The 9,551-nt window shown below is 45.3% G+C and overlaps 1 protein-coding gene across 3 annotated transcripts in view; it reads right to left on the reverse strand.

Annotated features, from left to right (window-relative positions):
- Positions 1–8,738, reverse strand: part of WDTC1 (WD and tetratricopeptide repeats 1) — a 63,677-nt gene extending 54,939 nt beyond the window's left edge. The window contains exons 1-2 of one of the 3 annotated variants that reach the window (XM_029946094.1): positions 8,457–8,737; positions 4,160–4,294 (exon numbers count right to left, since the gene is read on the reverse strand). The gene's annotated coding sequence lies outside the window, so the exon portion shown is untranslated. Of the gene's footprint in view, positions 1–4,159; positions 4,295–8,456 lie in introns of all 3 variants that reach the window. The other 2 variants (XM_029946093.1, XM_029946096.1) reach the window with 2 other exon arrangements.
- Between the last annotated feature and the right edge of the window lie 813 nt (positions 8,739–9,551).

Genomic DNA, 9,551 nt, shown 5'->3' on the forward strand with positions numbered 1-9,551 from the left:
TAGCTTCAAGAAAAGCAAGCAGTTAGTAGTGCTTAAGAAAAATTGATTCAGTATCTAATGGATAATTGATACCTGTCACAACACAGCATTTTATATACTGTTAAGTGAAACTGCAATACAATCTAAGTTAAAAAAAAAAGAAATATGATGGTAGATAAATGCAGGTTCACTATTCTGTTCTCTTCTGTTTACTTTGTATATATTTGGAACCCTCTCTTATAAAGTCCTTTTAAAAATCTTCCTTCCCTATTGTAGAGTCATTCAAAACATGGAAGACTGATTAACAAAATAGAAAACTTAATCATATAGTTTAAAAATCAGGTTCAAGACATATATGTGACTGTCTTTGCCTTGGAGAAAAAAAAATGACAAACCAAAAGTGTACATATCTACAAAGGTACAACAAGAAGGATATGCATTTGGGGCGCCTGGGTGGCTCAGTCAGTTGAGCATCCGACTTCAGCTCAGGCATGATTTCACGGTTTACAAGTTTGAGCCCCACAGCAGGCTCTGTGCTGACAGCTCAGAGCTGCTCCTCCCCAGCTCGTGTCTATTTCTCAAAATTAAATAAAAATATTTTTTAAAAATTAAAAAAAGGACATGCATTAAGAATATGCCAGTGGCCATCTTTCTGGTAAGACAACAGGCAGGATACATATTTTTTTCTTTCTGTTCCTCTATTTTCCAAGTATTCTATTGTGAACACTATTCTTATAGTAATAAAGAAATAGCCATTACGAGCCAGCTTTGGACCGAAAGAAAGCTGAGTCTGAATCTGGCTCTACTATGCACTAGGTTGTGTGATCTTGGGTAAAATTATTTACTTTTAAGCACCTGGGCTTTTGTTTGTTTTTTACCTGCCATATAGGGATATGTAATAATATCTACATCACAGGGTCCCTGGGAACATTAATAAGACAATGCTTTGTAAAACAGCACGATACCTAGCATGTGCTAAGTGCCCAAGAAACACTGGCTATTTTTCATCTGTTACATGAAGATAATAATAGCACCTACCTCAGGGTTGCTGTGAGGATTACATGGGATAGCTGGCACACTGGAAATACTTATTAATTGTGAGTGACAGTATTATTTGCAATAAAAAAATTGTTTAAGAAAAGCCTCCTCTCACAAAGTTAAACATAGAGTTATCATATGACCCAGAAATTCCACTCCTAGGTATAACCCAAGCGATATAAAAACATATCTACACAAAAACTTGTACATGAATGTTCATAGCCCCAAAGTAGAAACAACTCAAACGTCCATCAATGGATAAATGTATTTAAATGGATAAATAAAATGTGATATATCCCTATAACAGAATATCAATCAGGCCATAAAAAGGAATGAAGCACTGATTCATGAGACAATATGGATGAAATTTGAAAACATAATGTTATTGGAGCACCTAGGTGGCTCAGGTTAAGCTTTTGGCTTTGGCTCAGGTCAGATCTCACGTTTGTGGGTTCGAGCCCCGTGTCAGGATCTGTGCTGACAGCTAGCGCAGAGCCTGGAGCCTGCTTCCTGTTCTGTGTCTCCTCTCTCTGCCCCTCCCCTTCTCATGCTCTGTCTATCAAAAATAAATGAAACATTAAAAAAAAAAAGAAAAGAAAACATAATGTTATTTGAAAGAAGCCAGTCACAAAAGGCCAAATATTGTTACGAATCCATTTACATGGTGGATCTACAACTTTGTGGATATGTTAAAAAGTGCAGAATTAAAAGGGTAGGCTTTATGGTATAAGAATTATACCTCAATTATAAGAAGAAAAGTCCCCAAGCCCTTTTCTTTTCTCTGCCTCAAAATCAGAGCCTCTGAAAATTTAGCTCACCGTTTCCTTCATCTGTCTCCTGCTTTTGCACTATAATTATTTTTGTGGCTTCTCTTCTTTAAAAGACTAAGAGCATCCTGAGGGCCAGCTCTTCATCTTTTTTTAAATATTTATTTATTTTTGAGAGAGAGAAACAGAGTGCAAGCAGGGGGGAGGGGCAGAGACAGAGGGAGACACACAATCTGAAGCAGGCTCCAGGCTTCGAGCTGTCAGCACAGAGCCTGATGTGGGGCTTGAACCACAGACTGTGAGATCACAGCCTGAGCTCAAGTCAGACGGTTAACCGACTAAGTCACCCAGGAGCCCCCAGTTCTTCATCTGATTCATCTACTGAGCTTCTGAGGTCTCCAAGGAGTGATGTGGGCTTAGCAGGTGCCAGTAGGTCCTTGCTGAATGAATGACAGCATGACTATCTTGCATACATACAATACTTTATAACTATCAGAGTACTTTTGTTCATGCTTTTAACTTGAACTTCATAACAATCCTGTGAGGAAGCTAGAAAGCTATCTTCACCCCTATTTAACAAGGGTGAACTGAACCACAATGCTATGTAGTACTGAGGAAGCAGCACTGGACCGAATCTAGGGTCTTGTGCTCCGGGCCAGGCTCTGCTTCTAAGTGTCTAAAAGACTCTGAGTGAGGCATTTCACTCTCTCAGCCTATTTGTCCACCTGCAAAATGAGAGGCAGACTCTAAGATGAGCTACAAAACCCCTTCCAATATCCTGTGATTCTAAGGACACACCGCCAGGTAGCAGTAGAGTGGATGGAACCCAAGTCATCTGTATTCTTTTCCCTCTGGACATGCTGCCTCCCACTGTACAGAGATGCTCCCAGCCCCCTTTCAACATTATGAATTATGCAAAGGATGTATGCAAGTTTCCTTTCACTCTATTTGTAGTGGTTTGCCTACTGGAGCAATCCTATAGAAGAGAAAAACATGCACTTCCAAAGCAAAAAGGTCATTGGAAGTGGCATAATAAAATAAAGAGTTGGGTACTGGAGTCCAACAAACCTAAAGTTCAAATCCCAATTCTGCAAACTATCTTCTGTGTGACAGCATTTCTAAATCTCAGCTTTCTAATTTTCAAAACAGGATGATAATGCCCACCTTCACAAAGTGAAGAACCACACATATAAAACGCTTGATATCAAGCCTGGTAAAAATAAAAAAATTTTTTTTCCTAATGTTTATTCATTTTTGAGAGAGAGAGACACACACACAAAGCAGAAGCAGGGGAGGGGCAGAGAAAGAGGGAAACACAGAATCTGAAGCAGGCTCCAGGCTCTGAGTGTCAGCATAGAGCCTGAAGTGGGACTTGAACCCACGAACCACGAGATCATGACCCGAGCCAAAGTTGTGAATGAGCCACCCAGGTGCCTCGCCTAGTAAAAAATACTTAGTGAACATTTAAATCATTTCATAAGTGCTATCTGGAAGATTCCTCATAAACCTATGAGGCAGTTACTATTATTATCCTCACTTTACAGATAAAATGCCTGATACCAAGCCTGGTAAAAATATTTAGTGAACATTCAAATCATTTCCTAAGTGTTATCCAGCAGATTCCTCATAAACCTATGAAGCAGCTACTATTATTATCTTCACTTCACAGATGAAGGATCTGAGGCACACAGAAGTTAATTTGCCTAAAGTTACAGTTATTAAATGGAGAGTCACACTAGATAGTTTGACCCTAAGAACCAGGTCACTGGCCACTAAAAAATAGTTACTATCTTTAATCAGATCGTGTCCAAGCAGGCTTACTTAAAAGAAACTCTCTCTCAGCATTTAGGTTTTAACTAAGCATTTAACTTAGCATTTAGGGTTTAACTAAGGAATCAAAATCACCTAGACTCTGACAGTCTCAGGCACAAATTTCAAGATGTTTTGGGGTCATGGACCAAGTTGGCACAAGGACAGCATCTGGGAAAGGTTTGGTTGGTGGGACAGGCCCATCAGCAAAGTATCTTTGCAAAAGTTCTTTGCCATCCTCAAGGCTCCTGGCTCAAATGATTCCACAAGGAGTTGACTAAAGCCTTCTCTGTGAAGTCCATCCTAAGAAATGCTTTGCGTTGGGCGCCTGGGTGGCTCAGTCAGTCAAGTGTCCGACTCTTGGTTTCAGCTCAGGTCATGATTTTACGGTTTGTGAGTTTGAGCCCCACATCAGGTTCTGCACGGACAGTGCAGAGCTTGCTTGGGATTCTCTCTCTCCCTCTCTCTCTCTGACCCTTCCCTGCTCTCTCTTAAAAAAAAAAAAACTAAAAAAAGAAAAAAAAAGAAATGCTTCACTTTGTGGGAAACTCTGGATGAAAACTCACCTCGATGGCTTTTCTGCATGAATGGGTTCTGTACCGCCATTTGTGCTTTGTGAAAAATCTTTCTTGATGTTTGCAGAACTTTGCTTTCTGGTGATTATAACTAATTTATCTGCTTTCTTCTAGGGCTACCATTACCTTAAGATAGTGGAAAGGAACAGAGAGAGAAAAGAGAGTATTTTGATAATGCTGTCTTCTCTCATTGTATTTATGAGCATCTGCAGTCTTGGATTTTGCCCTTAACTTGCATCTTTCCAAATTCGGCCATGATTCAAAGTATGTCTCATAGGGAAGCCTTTGAAGTTTTACCCTCTAACTTTCCTCCTAGCAGAAAGGTCAAGGAAGACTAAACCAATCAATATGGAAATGCTTCCTTTCCAATTCAACTGCAGCTGTGTGACATCCAGATGTCTGACTCAAGAAGGAACGAGGTAAGCCTCTGGCACTCAAACACTCAGGTCTCAACTGGTGAAGCTCCAAGACCAGAAATGCCTGACTCCAATTCTGAGAAAGGCTCCCTAAAAGGTTCATGGATAAGCACAGTTTAGAGCTTTCTGAAAATAGAATCTGGGGGTTAGGAACAAGGATAAAATTCTGCCACCATCCTGATCCTAACACTGCCTCCTGAGAGCCCCCTAGATAGCTAGCTGGGTAAGGTCTGATCCTGCCCTGCCCCACTCCTCAAGAAAATGGGGTTAATACCTCCCCAGATGGCTACAGGGAGGATTAAGGGTTATTATTCTTGGCATCCAGCTCTATCACAGCACTAGCAATTGTGACCTTGTCCATTCTAAAATAAGACATTAAATGTAAAAATGCAAACAGTGATCCCTGAAGCTGACTGTATAGTAGGGTGAGGACTTTTTTTTCTACAAGGCCTTTGACACCTCCTCCTATACTCCAACGCATTGGCTGAATCCTCCTCTTATTCAGGCCTCAAGTTTTTAAGGTATTAGTCACTAATGCCACAAAGCCCTTCAAGGGGTTAGCAGCGATTACTAATAGCCCAAAGAATGAACCCCCAAACTCTCAGGGTTTGTCAGGGCTGAATTCACCCTAAATAAACAAAGTGGTACCTTTATACCCCAAATCCAGGCTCTCAGGCAATCAGTGACCTGTAGTGAAAAGTGTGTACATTATATCATTTAGTGCTCATAAACCCATCCTAAGGAAGGTGCTGTCATCTCATTTCACAGATGAGGAAACTACAGCTTGGAGAAGCCACATAACTTACCCTATGTTACACAGCTAAGATGGTACAGACCAAGGTTCAAATATCAGCCCCACTACCACTGCGTAACAATTGTTTTTTAACATTCTGGAGCCTCCATTTCCTCATTTGTAGAGTGGGAATAATAATAATTCCCACCTCATAGGAGATTTCCTCAAATCCCCTTAAGTTTCCAACAAAACTTAAATGAAGTATTGCACGAAAAGTGTCTAACAAGTGCCTGGCACATGGTATATATGCAGTATGGGTTAGTTATTTTTACAGATCAAAAAAACAGGAGTTTGATTTCACTTCCAAAGAATAATAGGGTTTAAAATACTGAAAGACTACCTAGTCAAATTACCCAAATGAGTATGAACTCCTCTAGCATATCCTGGATAACAAGTGGCAAAGCCTCTGCTTGACTACCTACAGTGATGGGTAACTCATCCCCTACAAGGTAGCGCATTTTGTTTTTAGAAGACCAAATTCTCTCCTATCAAGCCAATGTCTACCCTCTTGGAATTTCCATCCCTTTGATCCTAGTGCTGTCTTCCAGAATCACAGAGACAAAGTCCAGTTCTCTTTCTACATGACAGTTCCTCAAGTATTTGGAGGCAGGTATCATGTTCCTCCAGGCTCTTAGCTTTGGTCCTTTTAGTTTCTTCCTCATGTTTCACAGCCCCAAAGGAGACAGACCCTGGTCTGAATTCTGAATATTTTCCCTTATTAGCTGTGGACCTTAGACAAGTTATTTAACCTTTCTGAACCTGTATCTTCATATGTATAACAGGGAAAATGATTTTTGGCCCACAGGGCAGTGATGAAGGCTAAACTTGATAAAGTAAAAACATCACCTAGCACACAGCCCAACATACCAGGCCCTCAAAAACTGTCAGCCACATTTTAGAATGTATTCTAAATGAAAACTTCCAGGGCCTGGGCTTTTGAAACCTAGGAGTTATGGGAGTCCCTCTGCAAGGGCAGCCCAAAGAGGCAGCAGAATCCAGAAAGATAAGGATGAAAAAAGAAAGGAATCAGGACCACTCAGTGACCCAAAGAAAGGTAAGTATCACCATGTTACATGTTGTCTAGGATTCTCTCCGTGAGGCCCAGAACTGCACATCTGGGCCACATTCCCTAATTCAAAAAGGAAAGAAGAAAATAATTTAAAAAATAATTAAAGTCACGGTTCTGGGTCTTTGCAGAAATTGGCCCCTCAAAATCCAAAGATGTTTACCAGAGGCCCTTAAGATCTTCCGTTGTATCCTTTTCTAGCTCCTGAAGTCTAGGTGTGTGGAAAAAAAAAAAATCTTAATGTGATGTCCCATGAGTCACTACCGAGTTCCTTCAAAGTAGAAAATCTGTCAGCTGCATGACAACTCTAAAACCCAAAAGTGGCAAACTGCCGATGTTAATACCATCACCACAATCATTACACATATTCTGTTTCTTTCAGTAACTCCAAGGGAAGGAGTCTCGGGCAGAGATACGAGTTGTTGTTCAATTATCCTTCAGAGGTGACCCAAAGCACTGCTTCTACAAACAGATGTGGCTTGAACATAAGTGCCCCCTAAAAGGTCAAAAGAGAGGAGGACAGCAGGACCCCAGTATTAAAGCAGCACAATCACAAACTATGGCAGAAAAGGTTGTTTCCCATCTGCCGATGAAATACAACAACCTGCAATGAAGATTCATTAAGTCTGAGTTAGCCCAAATGAGCCTTACTAGTTACTTCTTAGTCTGTGATAGAGGATCAAGTTCTTATATTCAACAGCCAAGGTTCAGTTCAGTTTCTTTAAAAATATAAGAATTACAAGGAAGAATAGGCCAGAACTCAAATCAGAAACAGCTTTAAGTAGTTCCTTCACTTAGTGAAGAGACTGGCCACTCAGGAGAGACTTTCAGTTATAGAAAAGCTTTGTACAGACCACTGAACATACCTGTGCCCTAGGTAGAGATTTCATTATGCCTTTGAGTCAGGAGGGGTCCTCTGAATACTTTTCTTCTCAAACTGTTTCAGGCTTTGTTAAAAGGGAACACTTAACTGTCACCCTGATCATTTACCCCATCCTTGCGAAGAATGGGGAAGTTACAGCCACCTGATCAGCCTTCTAAACTCAAAAACCCAAGAGGAAAACTTTAAAGTTGCTCTACCACTACCTCAGAAGTAGGTCACAGAAAAAAAGAACTTTGAGGAAAATAGTCAAATTAGGCAGTTAGGCTTTAGTCGTAAGTCGCGACCCCTCTTTTCCAGAGACCCTGGTAGTGCTCCTGCAGAGGAGAGTCAGAGGTCACTAGCAAATTCAACCTGGTTAGCAAGGCGGGGGTGGGGGTGGGGGCGTCCCACTGCAGCTTTCAGTGACAAGAATCGAATCCTACTGGTTCAGTCCCTCTTCTATTCCTCACTTCCTATTTCCCTTTGAAGTGGGTACTGAATAGCCCGTTCCCAAGTAAAGGCCCTCTGTATGGGCGTTATAGTCGCGTGGTGGAAACACCTTGGCAGAGTTCAGCTTGGTGCCAGGATGGGCCACTGAAGGCATCTGCAGCCTGCAAGAAGCCTGACCACGGACGGGCACAGGGGACGGACACACACACACACACACACATACACACACACACACACAGAAAGAGAGCGAGAAAGAGCGAGCGCGAGAGCGTGCGAGACAGAGCGAGAGCAGGAGAGCAGGAAACTAAGAGAGCAGGTCAGGTCAACGTAGCCCTCCCAGCACTTCCACCTGCCCCCTTCTTCCTGAGCCCGGCGCCAGATCAGATGTCAAACAAAAAAGTCCGCAAAAAAGTCTCGTGATGGGACGGCTTCCACCTCTCCCTTGGCAGAGCCTCCCGAAGCCTCCCGCACCACCCACGTCCCGGCCAGCTCTCCATCCCCACCCCGCCTCCGGCCCACTGTGCCCTTCGCCCCAGCGAGGCCTGCCCCTCTCTCGGGACACCCCGGAGCCCCGAGGCGGGCGGGCTCAGGCCCCGGGCCGGCAGGGCTGCGGCCGGCCCAGAGCGAGCGGCCCGTGTGCCGGGGCTGCAGGAGCCGGTTCTTCGGCGTCCGGCTAGGGCAGGGGGCGGTGGCTACCGTACCTGTCAGGCCTCTTCCCAGGACCAGCGGCGGCGCAACTTCAGGAGCCCATGTCCGTCCGGGGGGCCCGGCCCCTCTCCCGGGAAGGGGGGGCGCGGATCCCGGGGAGGGGGCTGGGGGCCCGGGCAGCTCTAGCCCCTTCCCATGCTCCCTGCCCGGCGCCTGGCCCGGGCCGGACAGCGCCTCCGCCCGCCCCTGCGCACCGCCTCACACCCGCGCTCACACACACTCACACTCCCTCGCGCGCTCTCACACACGCACTCCCCTCCCTCCTCCTCCTCTGTTTATCTCCTCCAGCTGTCTGGGGACCCAGGAGAAGCCCAGCACTGCGCCTGCGCCACGCAGTCTCCGCCCCCGCCCCGCGCCTCGCAGCCGACGGCTACGCTACGGAGAGAGCGTCCGGCGGTTTCCAGAATGGCTAGGCGGGCCCCTCCCCCCTTGCGCGCCCGGTCAACGTCTGCTGCCGGCGGTGCCTACTAACATGCTAGTGGGGGAGCCCCGCACCGCTGCGACCAATCCGCTCCTGCGCTTGCCGGACCGGCAGCCAGTGGGCGAGCGGGAAAGCCGGGCTGAGCCCCGGCGCATCCTGGGAGTCGTAGTTTCTCTCCGTCGTTGAGCTCCTGCTGAGCAGGCTCACCCCGCCCAGTTGCCATTAGTTACCCTGACGCACCGCCCACCCTACATCCGCGTAAAATGCTCCCTCACGTTGCTTCTGGGGTACTTCTCACACTCACCCAATTGCTTCTCAGAGGCCGACACGGTCTCCTAAGATCCTTACCGAGACCTCCAGAGATCCCCTGAATTGCGAGACTTTTCAGGCTGGGGCCCCAGTGCCCCTCTCCGAGCCCCCCCCCCTCCGACTTTCATCTTCTTCCTGATCTGGGGGCTGCTGAAGTGGCACATTTCCTCATTCTTGCTCTTGGGCCTGAAGGAAGAGGAAAAAAGGTAATCAGTCCATCCTACACCGAGTGGCTTGGAGAGGAGCCAACCACACCCAACTCTGGAAACCCTCAGGCTGACCGAGACAGGTCCATCTGAGACTAACTGGTGGAGGCATTGCTCTTCCCACCTTGAAGAAAGAGGAAGTTCCAGCCTAG

The sequence above is a fragment of the Suricata suricatta genome, chromosome 8 (genome assembly GCF_006229205.1).
Source record: "Suricata suricatta isolate VVHF042 chromosome 8, meerkat_22Aug2017_6uvM2_HiC, whole genome shotgun sequence".
In the NCBI taxonomy this organism is placed as follows: Eukaryota; Metazoa; Chordata; class Mammalia; order Carnivora; family Herpestidae; genus Suricata; species Suricata suricatta.